The sequence below is a fragment of the Neofelis nebulosa genome, chromosome 7 (genome assembly GCF_028018385.1).
Source record: "Neofelis nebulosa isolate mNeoNeb1 chromosome 7, mNeoNeb1.pri, whole genome shotgun sequence".
Lineage (NCBI taxonomy): Eukaryota > Metazoa > Chordata > Mammalia > Carnivora > Felidae > Neofelis > Neofelis nebulosa.
Window position 1 is genome coordinate 116,872,093 of NC_080788.1, and position 19,432 is coordinate 116,891,524.

General features: G+C 51.5%; 1 protein-coding gene across 7 annotated transcripts in view; it reads right to left on the reverse strand.

Annotated features, from left to right (window-relative positions):
* SLC8A3 (solute carrier family 8 member A3) overlaps positions 1-13,973 on the reverse strand; it is a 147,600-nt gene extending 133,627 nt beyond the window's left edge. Inside the window, exon 1 of one of the 7 annotated variants that reach the window (XM_058739486.1) lies at positions 13,867-13,973. The gene's annotated coding sequence lies outside the window, so the exon portion shown is untranslated. Of the gene's footprint in view, positions 1-12,990; positions 13,710-13,866 lie in introns of those variants that run through there. The other 6 variants (XM_058739488.1, XM_058739489.1, XM_058739485.1 and 3 more) reach the window with 6 other exon arrangements.
* Positions 13,974-19,432: the final 5,459 nt, after the last annotated feature.

The window sequence follows — 19,432 nt, forward strand, 5'->3', positions numbered from 1 at the left end:
AACATAATGGTGCTGGATTTTGTGCATTATTATCTCTTTGAATCTTCACGGTGAAGGCGCTGCTATCATCATCGTGCTCCGTTTTGCAGGTAAGCTAATTTGAGCTCCCAAAGATTAAGTAATTTGCCTAAAAATCACAGTAAGTAGAAAACTAAGCATCTGAGTACTGGCAGCCCGACTCCGAGACATACGGTGTCCACCACTGGCTTGGGACGGACCCTGGATTTGGGGACCCCTTTGAGCAAGGGCCCAGGAAGGATGGGGTAGGCCTTTCTGGGTGTGCATGAGCTTGGCAGTTCTCCATACTCCAAGGCAGCCTGGAGCACTGACAGAGCCCCAGATTTGAAAGCAGGAGACAAGAGCTTTTTCCACAAGCTGTAAGAATTCAAAGAGTCAGTGAACCTCTCAGGGGGTTAGCTTCCTCGTCCAGAAAACTCACGTCGGGTTGGATGGTCTCCGTAGGTCCTCTTTGACAAAGGTGCCCCGACTGCAGGCAGGCCTGTCTCTCCACGGGCAGGGAACCGAAGGGACACATTCAGGTTAGGTTGGCCCATAGCCCTGTGAGAACCAGGCACAGGATTCAGACTCCCATGGAGCCCTGAGAGTATGAGAGGGTAGGTTGAGGGAGGACAGTAGGAAAGGGGGGGCCCAAAGAAAGAGTCAAGGAGAGCCTACCTTCTGGATCTGCCAAAAGCACATTGGATCAAATCCATTTTTTAAACAACTGCTCTTTGAATGCCCATTTGGGGCCAAGCTCTGTGCTAGTGAGTGGGAGTGCAGCCACGAATGAGCTACACCACCTCTCCACCCTTACAGCGTTTTTATCTTCTGGTGAGGGAGGGCAGCAAATACGCAATTACAAGAGCGAGTGATTGCAATGATGCCACGGGAACGAAGATCTTTTACTTGTGCTGCTCTAAGCCCTCAGGTTGGTCACTCCCAGCTGTCTCAAACCACGAGGGCAGTGGCTGCAATGCAGCACGGCTTCATGACAGAGAGAACCTCGCAGTAGTACGTGGTATGGCATCTCACCGTTCTTGCTTCTCCGATCTCCTGAGCTTGTCGTATTTGCCTTCCCTGAAGACCGTCAAATTCGTAATAACATCCAAACCACAGGAAACCCCCTGGGACCCTGCTGACGTTCTCCTCGGTGCCGTCGCACCAGAAGTGGCAGCCTCCCCGGGGGGAGTAGGGCACCAGCAGGCCCTACGCACCTCATGCTTTGCACACACCATCTTAAAAATGACAACAAAAACAATAATCATATCTATCCATCAAGGACCAGCTCTATGGCCAGAACTGCATTAAGTGCTTTTATGGCTGCTATTTCATACCCAAGCACCCCACGATAAGACACGTATTATTATCTGTGTTAGAAATGGGGGGATTTAGGGGCGCCTAGGTGGCTCAGCTGGGTAAGCATCCGGCTTCGGCTCAGGTAATGATCTCACGGTTCGTGAGTTCGAGCCCCATGTCAGGCTCTCTGCTGTCAGCACAGAGCCCGCTTCAAATCCTCTCTTCTCCCCACCTTTCTGCCCCTTCCCTGCTCACTCTCTCAAAAATAACATATATAATTTTTTAAAAATTTAGAAATGAGAGGATTTGGGCTCAAAGATTAATAACCCACCCAAAGTCCACCAGATGAGCACTACTAGGCTATGAAATTTGGTATGTCCAATGCCCAAATCTGCTTTCCAACCCCAGGGGATGAGAGGGATGGTGGAAAAGTAGGGTAGGAATCTGGAGCCCATAAGTCAAGAACCTCGGGTCCCAGAACCCTCGACCTCCTTTGGAAAACCTTCCCCGACAAAACCCTCTTCCTCCACCTTCTACACCCTCATGGAAACTCCCTGAGGGACCTCAACTCTATATTGGGAAGCCTTATTTTTTTTACTTTTCTGTTTTAGGACAAGTGGCCACACTCAGTGAAACTCTACTGATAGGACAAAGAGGTTGCACGTGACCTCTGACATCCTCTCTGCCTCTTTGCCTAAAATTCTACGACTCAAGGGCTCATTGATTCTATGATTCTAAGGTTTACCGGACTCTGTAGAAGCCAGAAGTTTTTGCCCTCTGCAAGTCTCTGGCAGGTCTGGGATGTCATAAACAATGAGAGTGGGCCGGAGACGTGGGAAGAGGAAAGGCTTTGCCCTCCGAAATTCTGTTTCTCCCCCTGCTGGATCTGCATCTGCCTTTAAGTCACCCCCCAGCCCCCACCGAGCTGGAGGCAATGATGGAACTAGGACCACATGCTGAAGAAGGATGTGCATTAGAATAACTCTGGAGCTCTAAAAACATACAGACACCTGGATCCAGCTCCAAACCTAAGTTCTGGACTCTCTGGGAGTCCTAGATATTGAAGTGCCTTAAAATTTCCTTGCCTGATTTTGAGGTACAACCAAGGCTGAAAATCCTGGAAGAGAAGACAGGAATGCAGCCTGACCATGACATTTGTGTCTTAGGGATTCCGACCATGAGAGACTTTCTTTGGACCAGGAGAAGAACTCTTAGTGTATAGTGAGCTGTGACATACAATGGGTAGCACAAAGTCTTTCTGTGTCCCGGACAGATAACCCACACTCCTGGACTCTTGCCTTCACACCTTGCCAAGGATTGCCTACCCATCCAAGTAGACTTTCCCTCTGTGTCTCCCGAAACCTGCCGTCTGCTTGGTTTACACGTTTACTGAGGAAACAGAAAAGATCCAGAGGTCCCTCCCATTTTCATAGGAAAAAATGACGCTGCTCTTCCATTGCCAGCAGGACAGATTTCTAGTTATTTTCCCTTTCAGCGACGATGGCTTAGTTGGCTTGTCCACACTTGTTTCCTCACGGTCTCTTAGCTTGCTCATTCATTTATTCTTTCATTCACGCATGCATGCATTTTTTATGAAACCCAGTCGGCATGCCATGGGCTGACTTTCACAGAGTTATGAAAATTACTCTGATTTGTGCCCACCTCGTTTTGTTTTGTTTTTTTTTTTTTTTTTTGCACACTCCGAAAAATTAGAATAAAATTTCCTAGAGGGTGGGAATTTTTATCCCTTTGGTATTTCTATATCCTCAGTGCCTATATCAGTGCCTGGCATATAGTAGTTACTCAGTATCTATTTACTGAATGAATAGATACATTGAATAATTGTGCGAAAATAGAAAGCATAAGATCCAGTGATTTCTCCCACTCTTGGCAGTGTTCATATGGAGCATCCCATCTGTCGGGGATGCTGTGAGCACGGTTTTTCAAGTCTGAGTAGTATGAACAAAAAATAATCCCCTGTGAGGAGCACCCACTTCACTTGAGGCCAGTGACAGAAAACCAAATAATTACAACAAAACAAGTACTAGATTTGGAAGCCTGTGCAATGTGCCAAGAGAGCACGGAGGAAGGGAGGCCTCATGCTGTGCCCGGAATCATCAGGGCCAGATTCATGAACCAGGCCACTTGAGATGTAGGATTTGAAGAAGGAACAGGAGTTAACTGGGTGGAAGCCAGTGTTTCTCAAAGAAATAGAAAGCCTGTGCTAACGAGCACGGCAGCCTGAATGAGGGTGAGCAGTGTGGCTGAAGGAACCGGGCACCGGAGCAAAGCTGCAGAGATAAGCAAGAAATCGTTCGCAAAAGGCCTGGTACACCCGGCCGAGGAATTAGAGCATTATCCCGGCGGCAACGGGGAACCGCTGAAAGTGTTTCAATCACAGGAGGGACAAGACTGATGTTTTTCCTCGGGATAGGAGGCCTAGCACGAAGACAGCGGGGAAACCAGGTAGATGAACAGAAGCAAGGAAAGACGGGAGGCAGGAAGACGAGTCCAGAGTCTCCCAAGGCATCTGAGTATGAGGGGGGCAGAACCCGAAGCAAGGCAGTGAGAGCGGGCCTGTGGTGGAAGGTGTGGACCTGTGAGCTCTTTAAAGTAGAATCAATACGTTCTGGGGCGCCTGGGTGGCTCAGTCCGCTAGGCGTCCGACTTCGGCTCAGGTCATGATCTCATGACCGTGGGTTCGAGCCCCGCATCGGGCTGCGTGCTGACAGCTCAGAGCCTGGAGCCTGCTTCGGATTCTGTGTCTCCCTCTCTCTGTCCCTCCCCTGCTCGTGCTCTCTCTGTCTCTCAAAAATAAACAAACATTAAAAAAAAAAAAAGTAGAATCAATGCGTTCTGGAGACCAACTGAAAAGAGGAGGCTGGTGAAAGAATATAAATGAGGCACAGCAAAAACCAAACCACATCAGACACCCTCTTCCTCCCCAGGGCCCTGCAGAGCTCCTCCCGCGTCAGGGATCTCCACAGTGCCCAAAGGCACAGAGGCCAAAGGAATCAACACAAAACCACTGAACTGAGATACACATTTTGTGTTAGGGACATCCTGTAGCAAATGAGGCCAGCGAGGGTCCTGGACTCTCCAGGAAGGGAGCAGGAGGGCCCTGGAATTCAACCAAAGCATGGGGGTGCTCCCTAGTCTGGTCACCGTCATCGCCATTTGCTCATTCGATCATCCAGACTGTGATAAACTCTGGAGACGCAGCGATGAAGCAGGTCTGGTCCCTGCCATGGAGGACAGCAGAGAAAAGCTCCCAAGATCAGGATCCAAATGCGAGCAAAGGATTTGGGGATTTGCGTACACTGGCTGAGAACATCACAGAGCGGGCGGAGTGGGATTTCTCACGTCTGTCTCGAATGAGCGCGCAGTGTCACAGACAAGAAAACAAACTCATGAGCACATTGCCCCTGTGAAATACTGCCAGCTAAAAAATTAGAAGTATTTTTTAAAGATCCAAAACATTGGGAGGAACTCAAATCCTAGAGTGACTCCAAGAAAAGCCTGACTCTGCTCGTGGTTCGTGAGAAGAGTCTCTGTGTGCCCATCACAGCTGCAGGTTTTTGGTTCAGCCCGGGTTTGTGTTCCCGAACGTACTGCCCATAACGTGCCACGCTCTGTTCTAGCTACTGGAGATTCGCTATTAGACCTCTCGCCTGGACTCCCGCCGTAGCTGCCGATCTTGCCCCTTCTCTTGTAGTCTACTTTCCACAAAACGGCCCAAAATGTCTTTTTAAAACCTCAATCAGACCACGCCATCCCTCGCAACCTTCTCTCCCTGCAGAACTCCTCACCCCCTTTCTGCCTTCACCTTCTAACTTACTGCCCTTCCCTCCTGCCACTCTGTTTTGCTGCCTGCGTACTCCCCTGTAGCGAAGGCGGTGTTCTCTGAGGTTTCTAGAGCACATCAGGCACGCACCTGCCCTAAGACCTTTGCATTTACTGTTCTCCCTGCTTCGAACACCCTTACCCTAAAGATCCCCATGGGTCACTGTTTCATATCATTCAGGTCTCAGATGCCAGCTTCTCAGAGGCTTTTCCCCTCCTCGCCTTATCCAAAGGGGGTCCCAGCGTCCCTGCCGGCACTCTCTGGAACACCATGGTTCGTTTTCTTTACAGCACGTATCACCTGCTGAAATCATCATTGTTTCTGTTAGTCTGTCTACTGGTTTATCGTAGACTATAAACCCCATGGTAGCTGGAAACCTGTCCCTCTTGTTCGCCTTCTTGCTGACAGCATCTTCAGGGCCTCGGCCGGCGCCTGGCCGAGTGAGCGTCGTGTTTGCTGAGAGGATCAATGCTGCCTCTGCAGAACTGAGCAAATACGGGAAAGAGGCACCAACGAGGGGGGCTTCAAACCTCCTGGGAAGCTGGAGGGTAGAGAGGTAAACGGTTAAAGCCACTGGCCGCACAGGGCAGTCCGTTTCCTTCCTTCAAAAGAACAAGAGCACACAGTGTTTGGACGGCAGTTCTGAGGCTATCCCTAAACACGATTTCTTCTCTGCGCCACGGCCCCCCCCCGTTGGCACCTTATCCCACAGTGTGTAGCATAACAATAAGCAACACGTGGGGTACATCATTCGCTCTACAGATCTTAAGCCAACACTACATGCCAACGGTTTACAAAGGCCTCCACGCTCACCTGGTCTCACGTAATCCTTTTGTGAGATCGCTCATACAGATGAGGAAACCGTGTGGGCTCAGGTAATTGCCAAGAATCTCTATGCCAATTAATAAGGGATCCGGAAGCAAACCTTGGTCCTCCGGCTCCCCGAGGGCTCCTTCCACGAAGCCTCCAGGAGTTTAGTCATTTCAGAAAGGACCAAGAGAAAACCTCTCCTGCCAGGGCTGGGTCAAGGGAGTGAGAAGCCCAGGGCGGCTGGAGGGGGTATTGCTCCTCCCTCTCTCTGTTCCCCAGAGAAAGCCACCCATGCTCTATCTTTTGGGGTTGCCCACGGAGAGAGGAATGCCACCCCTCTGCCCTGCTGCCTACACACCAAGGGGAAGCTGGTGATTAGCTGCCTTTATGTACCTTTTCCCCGGCTCGTTCTCCAGGAGCCTGATTTATTTTAATGCCATTTAATTTCTCTTAATTTTCAAATGTTGAAATATGGAATTAAATCATATCATTGCCTGAATGGAGAACAAAGGGGCTCTGGCGAGCAGTCAAAATCATCTCTCTGAGCCACGGCTGGGGGTTCTCTTGTACCATCAGCTCTAGGGCACTCTGGGCCTCCTTCAACAAGAGGGTGCCAGGGGCAGGCTCCGAGGATGGGAGGGGGGTCAGCTGTGCTCTCTCCCCACTCCTGTCACGATTCCCCTCAAAGCCGACTCCCCCACTGCTTCCTCCTGAGGGGCCAGAAGGCACAGGCTCAACTCAGCTCTTCCAGTGTCATAGGGGAGAGAGGACGCTGGTGTGGCAGGGGGTGGCCAGAGCCTCTGGAAAGCTCCCGAGCAGAACAGTCCCACAAAGACCCTCAGCAGAGTCTGCGTGGCTCCAGACACAGCCTTCCTGGACAGAAAAGGAAGCGGGGTGCGGTGCAGGAGCATTTGGGGTCTAGAGCATTATTGGTCATTCTGTGAATGCCCCGCAGTGTTGTAGGGGGAGGGGACTCCGCGCAGGAGTGCCAGCAGAAGGCCATCAGGACACTCAACCAGCTCGGGGCCCGGTGTAGGCCACACATCCAGAGAGTTGAGTTGGCTGGCCATGCTGATCTCTAGAAACCCAGTGAGATAACAGACACACCGGGGACTTCACCAGTGGCTTCTTTTATGATAAATGGGACAGATCCCCTTTCCTGACCCCTCAAAAGTAAGGGAGGTTATTCATTTATTCACTCCTTCCTTATTCGTTGAAACGCCCACCACAGCATGTGACAGAGAGCGGGAGAGAGAAAAAGCACGTGGTCCAAGAGGGGTGGGAAGCCACCTGGAAAAACAAAACAAAACACCTGCATTTCAGCATGTCCGCAGATGCGGTGTTGAAATCCAGAGGAAGGGACTGCTCTCCGCTGAAGCCTTCCCATCAGGAAGAGGCACTGGAATGGAACACTGAGGAACAGGTGAGAAGGAAGCCATGAACAAAGGCACAGAAGAGGAAAGAACAGGTTTACTGAGGTGCCCACATAGGAACTGTGGGGCGAGAAGCTTCACGTGCAGTGGCGAACCAGGCCGTGGAGAGCCTTGAGTACAGGCAGGTGGACAGCGGCCAAACACAGGAGGCCCCTCAGGGTTTCTGTGTAGAAAAACGGCAGGCCCCGAAGGGTGTTTTAGGAGGGGGTTCTTGTACCAGTCTCTCTCTTTTTTTTTTTTTTTTAACGTTTACTTATTATTGAGAGACAGAGAGACACAGAGCATGAGCAGGGGAGGGGTAGAGAGACCGGGAGACACAGAATCCGAAGCAGGCTCCAGGCCTCTGAGCTGTCAGCACAGAGCCCGACGCGGGGCTCGAACTCACACACTGCGAGATCGCGACCCGAGCCGAAGTCAGCCGCTCAACCTACCGAGCCACCCAGGCGCCCCAATCCTGTACCAGTCTTAATACGAATTGGAGGGTGAAGCTAGGAAGGCGTCAGGAAACTATTTTATGTAGTTTAACAATAACAGCCACTACTTCACGGGGTATGGTAAGGACTGAATGGGAAAATCAAAGTCAAGCATTTGGCAACCGAGTATCTGTCAGGTGGTAAACTCCTAGAACAGTAACTATCGCCGGTACCGTTACTATTTGGTAAGAGCTTATCAGATGTACTCAGGTGCGGGTGGTAGGGATAGAGAAGATGGGGAGGGACTTCTCGGACACTAGCAATATTCAGGCAAATAAGGCAGAGGAGTCAAAGATAAACTTGGGGATTTTGAGCCAAGGTGACTGGAAGTCGGATGGTGCCATCAACAGAAAGTGGGAAGTCAAGAGAAGTAGCTTCTAAGGACAAAGACAATTTCAGTTTAGCAGAAACTCGGTTTGAGACGCTAAGGTAGCACCTTGTCAGAGATACCGTGCAAGTGGCTGGAAACAAGACACTGGGTGTGGAGAGCTACAGTGACGGGGAGCCACCATCACGGCACCAACCACTGAGGGAGACTGCCGAGGGCCAGTGGGGGAGGGGAACGCGAGGGAGGAGAGACCCCTGGAGAGGAAGAGCAAGGGGGCCGCCTAGAGAACTGAGGGTCCTGGAGAGCTCAGTGTGGTGGAAGCCAAGAGGGGCGAGTTGTCTGGAAGGAACTGTCGATCTTACCTGATGGCGGGGAAAGAGATCAGAAACGAGTTCCTATATCTGGGGAAGTGAGAAGTCCTCGGCGGACGGCAGTCGAGCAGAGGGTACCGAAAAGTGGGAAAGCATGGGGCTAAGTGAATGAGTGAGGTGACGAGATGGGAGACAGATGTTTACTCTAAAATTTCAAGAGTTTGGTGAAAGCTGGCTGGAAAGGGAGCAGGAAGGGGTAGGAATTGGATGAGGGACATTCTTTTCCAGATGGCGCTTGCTGAGCATTCTAAGAGTTGGAGGGAGGGGATCCAGTATGGAGGAGAAAGTGCACAAGGCAAGCTGACGAAGGCAGTGCAGGGGCGGCCGCCAGGCACCGTGCAGGAGAGGAAGGGAGACCTTTCCTACTCCGAGACTAGTGGCAGGGCAGGTGAGGAATGAAGTGGGCAGGTCCGGGTGCAAAGGAAGAATGCTGACCAAGTGCACACTGCCTGCCTTCAATCTGTAGGACGAGCGTAGCAGTGCCCGACTCTAGGGGCCTCTCTTCTCAAATGGTTTCAGAAACGACCACAGGGAAGCCAGGGCAGGATTTCAGTTTCCAGTCCCACTTCGGGATCCAGGCCCCTCACGAACCAGCGCCCCTGCATACGACCAGGGAGGCATGATTTGTCATGGCAAGTATCAAAGCAGTACATTTCATCCAGGATGAAACAGAGCTGCTGTTTTGGTAGACGTGATTCTGTATACCATCCGCAAATATGCTTGATTCTGGAATTAGTCTTTATTCACTCTCCATGTTATCAAAAACGACACATATACATACACATACACATATACATACACATGTACATATGCATATACTTGTGATTCTATCTAAACATCTTGCTCAATAGTCTCTATGGATCCAAATACGTATCTGAATCCTCCTTACCCTTCCAGACCTCAGAGATCTCAGGTCTTTGGCAGATCACCTGGCTTTGCAGCTCAGTAGACGAGGAAGTGTGTTTTACATCTGCTGGAGCCACTTTTCCTTCTCTTTTCCCTAGGGCACCTTGTCAGTGTGGGGTTTAGAGTGCCCATACAAAACACAGACAACCAAACACAAGCCAATCTCATTGAAGAAAATGGGGGAATGTCTTCCTAGAAGAGCAGCTCCGGCTTGTGGGCTAAAACAGAATGAGGAACCCATACCCCTCCCTCACAGGCCACCCAGAAGATGCCCAAGAGTTTCTACTGAGACCTCCCAACTCCCTGCCTTGGTCTCTCTCCCTACATTCCAGTCTCAACATATCTTCCCAAATGCAAATCTGAGCAGGCACTTCAGTGCTAACAACCTTCCTAAAGCCCCCACTGGAAACAGTGAAATTCCTTAGCACGGAGTACAAGCCCTTCAAGGTTTGGCCCCTAGGGTCCTCGAAACCCCTCTCCCAGAATTGTACCCTCTGTCTTCAGTCATTTGGAAGAGCCATTATCCGTGTTAGGCCTTTGCATATGGATCCCCTGGGTCATAACACTTTCTCCCCACTCCCTTCTCTGCTTTCACCAAAGCCAACCCCTACCCATCCTATGGATCCCTTGGGTCATAACACTTTCTCCCCACTCCCTTCTCTGCTCTCACCAAAGCCAACCCCTACCCACCCTTTCTTTGTGGGATGGCTGTCCCTAGAAGTCCTTCTTAAGCCCCAGAAGAGGTGATCTCCCTACATGCTTCCACTACACCCAGGATTTACCTTCCACTGAAAGCAATCACTTTATACGGTAACTGCAGTTAACTAGTTGATGATCCCTGCTGGAATGAATGTGTGTTTATGAGGAAAAGGACCATTCTATTTTATTTGCCTCTGTACCAGGCAAATGGCTGGCAGAGTAGGCTGTCGTTGAATACTTACTGAACAAATAACTAATTGAATAAATGAGTGCTTTTTCCTTTCGGAGACTGATATATTTCAGAACTTCACCAAATATCTGAACCTCTAGGCAAAACCCCCAGGCTTGAGTGAGAAGGGGGTTGCCCTCTCTTCTCACCTAACCTTGGTAGCTTAAAGGGAAGCCAAGATGTGTGACCCATTTCCCCAAATCCAGATTGGGAGCAGGGATGGACCAGGGAACAATGCCCCAGTGACTACCATGGACAATACCAGCAACTATGCCCAAAGACTGGCTCAGGGACAGGGCAGGGATGGGGCAAGAACACACTCCCCCAGCTTCAGGGTTCCAGCACAGGAAGGAGCCTAAAGGAAGGAAATGTTTTTTTTACAGGGTGAGTTTGTTATCCTTGTTCTCTTTTCTCTGATCAGGAGACCACGGAAGGCAAGTACAAGAGACACCAAAGTGGAGATCAGAGGACCAGGAGCGGAGAGGAGGGATAACTTGGCTCTTCAAGTTCATTCGTTCATCCAGCATTTACTGAGTGCCTACAGCATGCCAGGCACAGTGCGAAGTCTTGGGGTTACGATGTGAATAAACACGAGCCATGTTCCCTCTCTTCATGCAGCTTCCTGTCTAGAGGTGTGACTAGCATTACTCAATCACGTAAGTAAATTTAATGTGCATCTTTAAGAGACTTCAAAATAATAGGTTCAGGTTATGAGTGTAGAGAGAGGCTGGCCCAGTCAGAGAAGGTCTGGAGGGCTTCCTGGAAGAAGTAACCAATGAACTAAGAGCTGGAGGTGGAAGAGGAGTACATGAGACAAGAATAGGGTTGGAGTTTAGGGGTGCTGGAAGAACAATAAAGCATTCTGGGTACAGAAAACTGCATGAACAGCCTTCCTATCTCCATCAAGCTCAAGAAGGACTTCAGCCAAGTTCATTTCTTTACACTCCATCTGCTTCTTCTCAGCCCAATACCTGTATTTTATTTAAAGGAAAAGGCTAGGAAGTGGACCTGTGGGCGGGGGCTGCGGGTAGGACTTGTAGATGGTAAGCTGGGGTGATCAGCCCCCACCAAGTCACCCTCGGCTCTGGGATCAATCATCCCGGGGTGAGGAGGTGCAAGGCACAAGAACGCAGGCTCCTCTCCAACTTGGGAGGCCGGCACAAAGAAGGGCCGGCGGAAGGCCAGCGCCCCAAGAGTGCACGGGTCCCCCTATTTCAGGAAGAGCATGGCGCAGCAGCTATATTTGAAAATCGAGGTAAACAAGCGCTCGGCTCAAGTGGATGGGGCACAACAGCTGTGGAAGATTAATCACACGCGGCCGCAAGTCACGAGGTCGCCAGAGGCCCTGAGGGTTCCCTTTCGGTGCCCCACCAGCAGGCCGGCTGCTCGCCCATCACGTACCCACAACTCCCCAGTCTCGGGTGTTTCTTGACCATCATGGGGCTCGGAGCCTCGCTGCCTGCCCTTCTGAGGAACTGCCCCAATTTCTACCCTCTGCCCAGGAGCCCCAACCACCAAACGTTCAGGGTTTGTTTTACAGTCGCCAGAAAAGACCAGCGAGTGAGTGAGTGAGAGTGAGAGAGAGAGAGAGAGAGGCGGGCAGCAAGCGGGTAAATTTATGGCACTGCATTAAAGGCATTTGTTCTATTTAAACCCCCCCCCCCCCACTCCCTCCACGGTTAAAAATAAAACACACTGAATAAAGACGAAATACTGCTTCCCACCCCCCACCCCCGGAGCAAATCGCTTTCTACATCTCCCCCAGTGGCTCAGGTCCTCGGAGCAGGTCAGGCAGGGTCTGCAGAGCAGCGCTAGCCTCCGAAAGAGGGCCTGTGTGCGTGCGTGTGGTGTGTGTGCGTGTGTGGTGTGTGTGTGTGTGTGTGTGTGTGTGTGTGTGTGTGTGTGTGTGTGTGTTGGAGGCGGGGGTAGTTACACACCTCCCTTCTCTCCACCTGGCCGCGGCCCGCCCAGACCCCCGCGGTCGGGAGGGCCCAGGACCGGAGAAGCCCTCTCTCTCCCCGCCCCCTTGGCCGCGGCGGGCCGGTGCGCCGGGGCTGCGGTTCCCGACCCGCGGCCGCGGAGTCCCGGGGTTGGGCGCGCGCGTGCGTGCGTGTGGGGCCGCGGGCGCGCGCCGCGGGGGACCGCTCTCGGCTCCTAGCCCCCGACCCCGGCGGGCACTCACGGCCCCGGGAGGGCCGCACGCCCCGGCACGGCCGGTACACGGGCACACACGCAGCCGGCCCGCGCCGCAGCATTCGGTCCCCACGCTGTGCACCCGCCGCCCGAGTGCACACACATGCCCCGGCGTCTCGTTCTGCCCCCCCCCCACCTCCGACCCCCCCACACACACATTCTGCCACAATACCACCCCCACCCCGGGCTCCGCAGACAAAACGTTCACTTTCCGGGGCACCCTCCCCCCACCTCTCCAGGCACTAAAACCCACAGGAAGGCAGCCCGTATGAATGATCTTGAGAAATAACTTAATTAACACAAGCATTCCCAAGCGAGAGCCCTCCGGGGAGGGGGGGGGGCACCCCAACCCCCCAGCCTCGGCCGCCCGCCGAGGGGGAAGGGCAGGAGGCTCACCCCATTACTCACCGTTTCCTCTCGGTCTCCGGAGCGGAGTGGCCAAGCGAGGGGGAGAGGAAGGTGCGCGACGCCCCGCCGCCCGGCTGCTCAGCGGCCGCAGCGGCTCATCGCCCCCGCGGGCTGCCCGCCGGCCGCAGCCGCGTCCGGGGCATGTCAGTCGGCCGCCGCCGCCGCCCGCGGGGCTCGTGGGCTCGCAGCCTTCGGCGGGGCGCGCGGGCTGCGGCCAGGGCAGGGGGCCTGGAGAGGAGCGGGGAGACCCCCCCTGCCGAGGACCCCCGGAGGAGCCCGGGCCGGGGCGCGGGCTCGGGAACTGAGCCGGGGAGGCCCGGAGTCCCGGCCGCCGGCAGCGGGGGGATCCCTGCCGGGAGGGGCGGGAAGGCGGGCGGCCCGGCGCGCCCTGGCGGCTCCGAGGGACCCCGGCTCGCGGCCGCGTCGCCGGGGCTTTCCCGGGGCTGGGCGCGCGCCGGCTCTCCGCCTGGCACGCCGTCACCGCGGGGGACGTGTCTGCCTCGCCGCGCGGAGGGTTCGCGCGGAGGGGCTGGTTTCTGGGCGAGCCGCGAGCTTTGCCCATTAAGCTGCAGCAAGAAGCCAAATCAAAAAGCCAATCTCCAAGCCTCCCAACCGAACGTCACCCTATCAGCTGGGAGCCAGGGAGCCGCACCGAATGACAAGCCGCGCATATTTATCCTCGCGCGCCGAGGGGGATTTTCAGATAGCGCCCCGAGCAGCCGCGGGCGAGTGGACCTGCGCCTCGCGGCCCGAGGGCCCCCGGGGGGCCGAACGCGGGCGGAAGCCCTCGCCCGCGGCCACCCACCCAATCGCCGGAGCCCGGCGCCCGGGCGCCTCCCGGCCGGCTGCACTCCCGACACGGCGGCGCGTCCTGACCTGGATTCCGCGGAGTCCGGGGCTCCGGGCGGCGGGCGGGGAGGGCGGCCAGGCGGGCGCGCGGCACCGGCTTTCCCCTTGTCCTCAGGAGACGCCGCCTGCAATTCCGAAATGAAGTCTCCACCAACACATCTGTGGTTTTTAAATATAGCAGGGGACGATTACCCAGGCAGGGTCCACCCAGGCCTAAGGGAGGAGTTGAGGGGGGATGGAGGTTGGCAGGGGAGGGAAAAGAAAACTCCCTTTTTCCCCTCTTTTTTTTTTTTTTTTTTTTTTCCCTTCTGTTCTTGGTGCAGAACTCTGTCATTTTCTCAACCCAAATCAAACAACAGCTTGTGCGAGACGCTTGGGTGAGCGCTGGTATGTTGGCTTTTGGGTTTTTAAGGCTAAAAATAAGAGGGGGCTGCGTCCCAAATTGCTGCCTACCCTGGGCCTGGAGCCTGGAGGAGACATGGTCTTTTGATGCAGCAGCAGAAGTAGGGTTTGGGGCTTGGCTCAGACAAAATGTACACACGCAGCCTGAAATCGGATGCCTGTAATTTCTTCTATATTTGTCAGGCGTGGTCCTGGAGGCAGGAGGGATGGCCAGGCCTCCCCTAAGAATGAGGTTTCATCTAGTTTATCGGTGGCCATTAGGCAGATCTAAAACGAGCTTGGTGGCTGGCTGGGCCTTTGTAGAGACAGCAGTAGGGGTGCTGGGACGGAACAGAAAGGTGGGAAGTTGTTCACCTCAGGCCTCTGCAGCCGGTAGCAAGTACGAGGGGCCAAAAGAATGATACTTAGCAAGTATCAGCACCTCCTTAAGGCCAGGCGCCTTGCTAATGAATCTGATTGCATTATTTTATGTCATCCTCGTGAAACTCTGTGAGATAAGTAGAATTATTAACTCCACGTTTCTGTTGAGGAAATTGAGCCTTGGAGAGGCCAAATAACCATCCCGGGGCCACGAACAGCAGAGCCAAGGATTGGAATAAGGTGGAACCAACTAGAGTTTTCACTGATAACCACAGCAGTATGTGCAACTCCCAGGATCCCCAGCTCCCCTGAGTTCTAGAACAAGATTGGTCCAAAGAGACAAGTGGGCATAGGAGTTAGAAAGTGTCTGAGCCTAGGACGACTTGAGTTCTTTTCTGAGCCCTTGACTCAGTGCTCCTTCAGACATCATGGGTGGCTTCCACCCTGAGTTGAGTCCCGGAGGTGCTCCTAACTGAGCCTTGTGATCTCAGCCCTGCACCTTCATGGCCCTTGAGTTCGGTGGTTAGGGCTGAGACACTGACTCTGTAGGGTTTCAATAATTTCTTTTTTTTTTTTTTTTAACATTTATTTTTGAGACAGAGAGAGACAGAGCATGAACGGGGGAGGGGCAGAGAGAGAGGGAGACACAGAATTGGAAGTAGGCTCCAGGCTCTGGGCCATCCCAGAGCCTGACGCGGGGCTCGAACTCACGGACCGCAAGATCGTGACCTGAGCTGAAGTCGGACGCTCAACCGACTGAGCCACCCAGGTGCCCCAACGGGTTCCAGGCTCTGAGCTGTCAGCACAGAGCCCGACATGGGGCTTGAACTCACAAACCACAAGATCATGACCTGAGCCAAAGCCAGGTGCTCAACCGGCTGAGCCACCCAGGCGCCCCTTAATAATTTCTAAAGTTTGAGGATTTTAGGGTATGTCACTGGTGGGATTTTCTTTGTGTCTGTTTCCATGGAGATCCACAATGTTGATCTGTCCACAGTCAAGACCAAGAGATGGCCAGCGGGCGCATAAATTGGTGTAGCTTTTAGGGGAGGGCACTTTTGAAAGATATATCAAATCCCTTAAAAAATGTGAACTTCTTTTGACTCAGTAATTTTACTGGGAGAAATTTATTCTAGGGCAATAGTTAAGGGTGTGCTCAAATACTTACAAGGATATTCATGGTAGTGTTTAGAATAGTGAAAAATTGGAAACATCTTAATTTTTCCCCCAGAATTGGTTGAAGTCGATCATGTTATGGAATGATGTATTCTACCATTATAAAAATGCCAGTGCAGCATTCCACGTACTGACATGGAAAGGTTTTCATGATATGTTATTGAGAGAGAAGAAAAAACAGAACATGGACTGTGTGTGTGTGTGTGTGTGTGTACGCACGCCCCAGCAGCATAAACATACCAAAATGGTAATGGTGGTTGTCTTTGCGTGGTGAGATGCCTACTGGTTTATTTTTCTATTGAAATCAAACGTGTGGAGGCATAATTTACATACAAAAAAATTCACCTGTTTAAGTGTACACGTTGATGGATTTTGACAACAGTACATACAAGGACAACAACTGCAATCAAGATACAGAATGTTTACATCTCCCCCCTGAAGGCTTCTAGCTCCTTTGCAGTTCTCCCTCCTCCCCACCCCCACCCCCACCCCCAAGCAACCATTGATCTGCTTTCTGTCCCTGGAGATTAGTGTTGCTTGTTCTAGAGTTTTCTTCTCTTTGTGTGTTTCTAGCTCTTGCTCTTTCTTCGAGGAACATGACCCATTCACTGAAACAACAACGGCAACAATACAGACAGAATGGGTCTTGTCCTTTTTTTTAGAACTACCCACAAACTGCCAGGAGCCTCCTCTTCTTGTCACCTGTGGCAGGGTGTGACTGCGTAGAAAGGTAGGAGGTGAGGGAAGCGTCACACGTTCACCCACTGCTGTAGGCAGAGCGATGCGTGTGGGTTTATCTGACCTCTAGGTACACCGAACCGAACAAAACCCAGCCCTCCCTTCTGAGCCTCTGTGTCCTCACCAGTTCCATGGAAGAAGTAATAATAACAATAACATCCACCTCATGGGGTTGATGTGAGGATTCAGTGGCTCAGCAAGGACTAAACTGTTACGGGCTGAAGGGTCACCCCCACCCCCACCCCCAAATGTGTAGGTCGAACTGGTAAACCTCCTGCGCTTCAGAACGTGAGGTGAAGAGGTAGTTAGTTAAATGAGGTCATGAGGGTGGGTCCTGATGGAATGACTGACATTCTTATAAGAAAAGGAGATTAGGACACAGACAGGGGGAGGGAAGACCATGTGAAGACACACCAGGAAGCAGCCATCTGCAAGTAGAGAGAGAGGCTTCGGCAGAAATCAAAACCTTCTGACACCTTGATCTTGGACTTGTAGCCTCCGGCGAGGGAGAAAACATATTTCCGTTGTTTGAGCCACCCAGCCTGTGGTATTTTGTTATGGCAGCCAGAGCAGACGAATTCAGAATCCAAGTATTCTGGCTGATTCTATGTGTGTTTGCTATATTCCAACTTTAAGGAGTTACCTGAGGTTATTTGGAAGCTTGAAACAACCTGACTTTTAGAATTAAAAAAAAGGCTGGGGGGAAGGAGACCAGCTTTTACTGAATGCCCGCTATGACACTGTGCTATACACTTTTGTGTGTGTTTTTTCACTCCGTAAATATTTGTGGAACACCTTCGATGTGCCAGATACTATTCTAAGTGCTGGGGACACAGCTACGGATAGTGAAGGTAAAAATCCCTGCCCTCATAGAACCTACATTCTCAAGGAAGAGACAGATGATAAAAATGAATGAACACAATACACGGGGCAGTGGAGAAAAAAACAAAGCAGAGGGGAAGGGGAAGGGACTGCTGAGGGAAGGAGGGGACACCGTTTGGCTTCTTAACTGAAGCGGCTTGGGGAGTTTGTCCTGGAAGCTTCATTGAGAAAGTGGCAGTGCAGTGAGAACTCAAAAGGGGAGGGGAAGGGAGCCATGTCGATGCAGGAGGCGGTGATGCCCTTCTTTCTCCAGGGGCTGGCAGCCCAATGGGGCAGATGGTGAATACTGAGAGCCTGCCATGTGGATTCTCTCTTATGCCCCATTATTTACCGTGACGCCCCAGGGCTCCACAAGTTGGTGGCACATCGCAAGTAACAGCGCTGCCTGCCTTTGCGGCCTCTACCTCTGCTAGTTTCAGGCACCGCTGTATCCAGGTGCCAGCCTTCCGCGGCCCTGGGACTAGAAAATCTGAGAGTAGCTGAGGAGAGAAAGAAGCAGACAATCAAGTTGAAGCTTAACGTGAGTCCTGGAGCAGCTCTGTCAGAGACAGAAAAGTTTCATAAGGAATTTTTGACAATAGGATAGTTTAGTGAGATCTAATTCTTCCCTGTGGGTTATATAAATTGTAACCTTCTTATAACTTATATTTCCAGAATATTTCACTGAATTATTTTTCTTCGGTTTTCCTTTAATGAAATTGTCTACTGAAGTAGAACACGCATACAGACAAGCGCACAGGTCGTAAGCATAAGCTCAAAGAATTTTCACAAAGGATTATAATTCATTGAATCATCACCCAGAGCAATAAATATTATGTGTCCCAGGTACTCCTCAGGTCCCACCCAGTGGCACTTCCTTGTCTTCAAAGGTAGCCACTCTCCTAACTTCTGAAACGCTACCTGAGTTTAATGTGATTTGGGGATTTTGTGCAAAAGGAAGCATAATGTGTACTATTGTGTCTGCTCACAGTATGTCCGGAAGGGTCACCCAGAGTGTGTGTGGCAACTGTTTGTGACTGGTCTTTGCGTGGCGTTTCCACTGAACGAATACGCCACAGTGCAATTTTTTATTCTGGTCATGATTGACATCTAAGTTGTTTCCAGTTATATGTATCTTTGGGCTATTTTGAATAATGCTGCTATGCACACTTTCATACGTGTGTTTTGGTTCACATGTGTACTGGGTTCTCCTGGGTGTTTACCTCGGAATGGACTTGATGGCTCATGAACATGCAGCTATAATGGATAATGATGGGTTTTAGCTACTTGTAGCCGTTAACACCTGCCCCTCCCCAGCATTGCGGCATCACGTTGCTGGCAGTGCTTAGTATTATCAATCTATTTGCTTTTAGCCATTCCAACGGGTATGTATTTCCCTTTAATTGTGCTTGTCATTTACATTTTCCTACTGACTCTTGAAGTGGGAACTTTTTCATACACAGTCATTCGCTTTTGAATATCCTCTTTTGTTAAGTGTCTGATTGAGTCTGTGGCTTATTTTTCTACAAGGTTGCCTTTGTCTTACTGACCTGTGGAGGGGGGTCTTTACATATTCTGGATATGAGACCTCTGTCCTTACATGCATTGCAAATATCTCCTCCCAGTCTGTGGCTTGCCTTTTCATGCTCTTCATTGTGTCTTTTGATGAATAAAAGTTTTTAATTTTTAGTTTTGTTGTTTTAATTTTAGAGAAAGAAGAGAGAGAGTGTGTGTGTGTGTGTGTGTGTGTGAGCAGGGGAGAGGGGCAGAAGGACACAGAGAATCTTAAGCAGGCTCCATGCTCAGTGGGGAGCCCATCATGGGGCTTGATCCCACAACCCTGGGATCATGACCTGAGCCGAAATCAACAGTCAGAGGCTCAAGTGACTGAGCTGACCAGGCACCCCTAAAAGTTTTTAGTTTTCGTGTAGCACAGTTATCATTTTTTTCCCTCTATCCTAAGTGCTCTCTGATCCTTTGTCTGTCCAAGGTCATCAGGATATTTTTCCGTGTTATCTTCTAGAATTCTTAATTTTTATCTTTAAAGTTTGGCTCT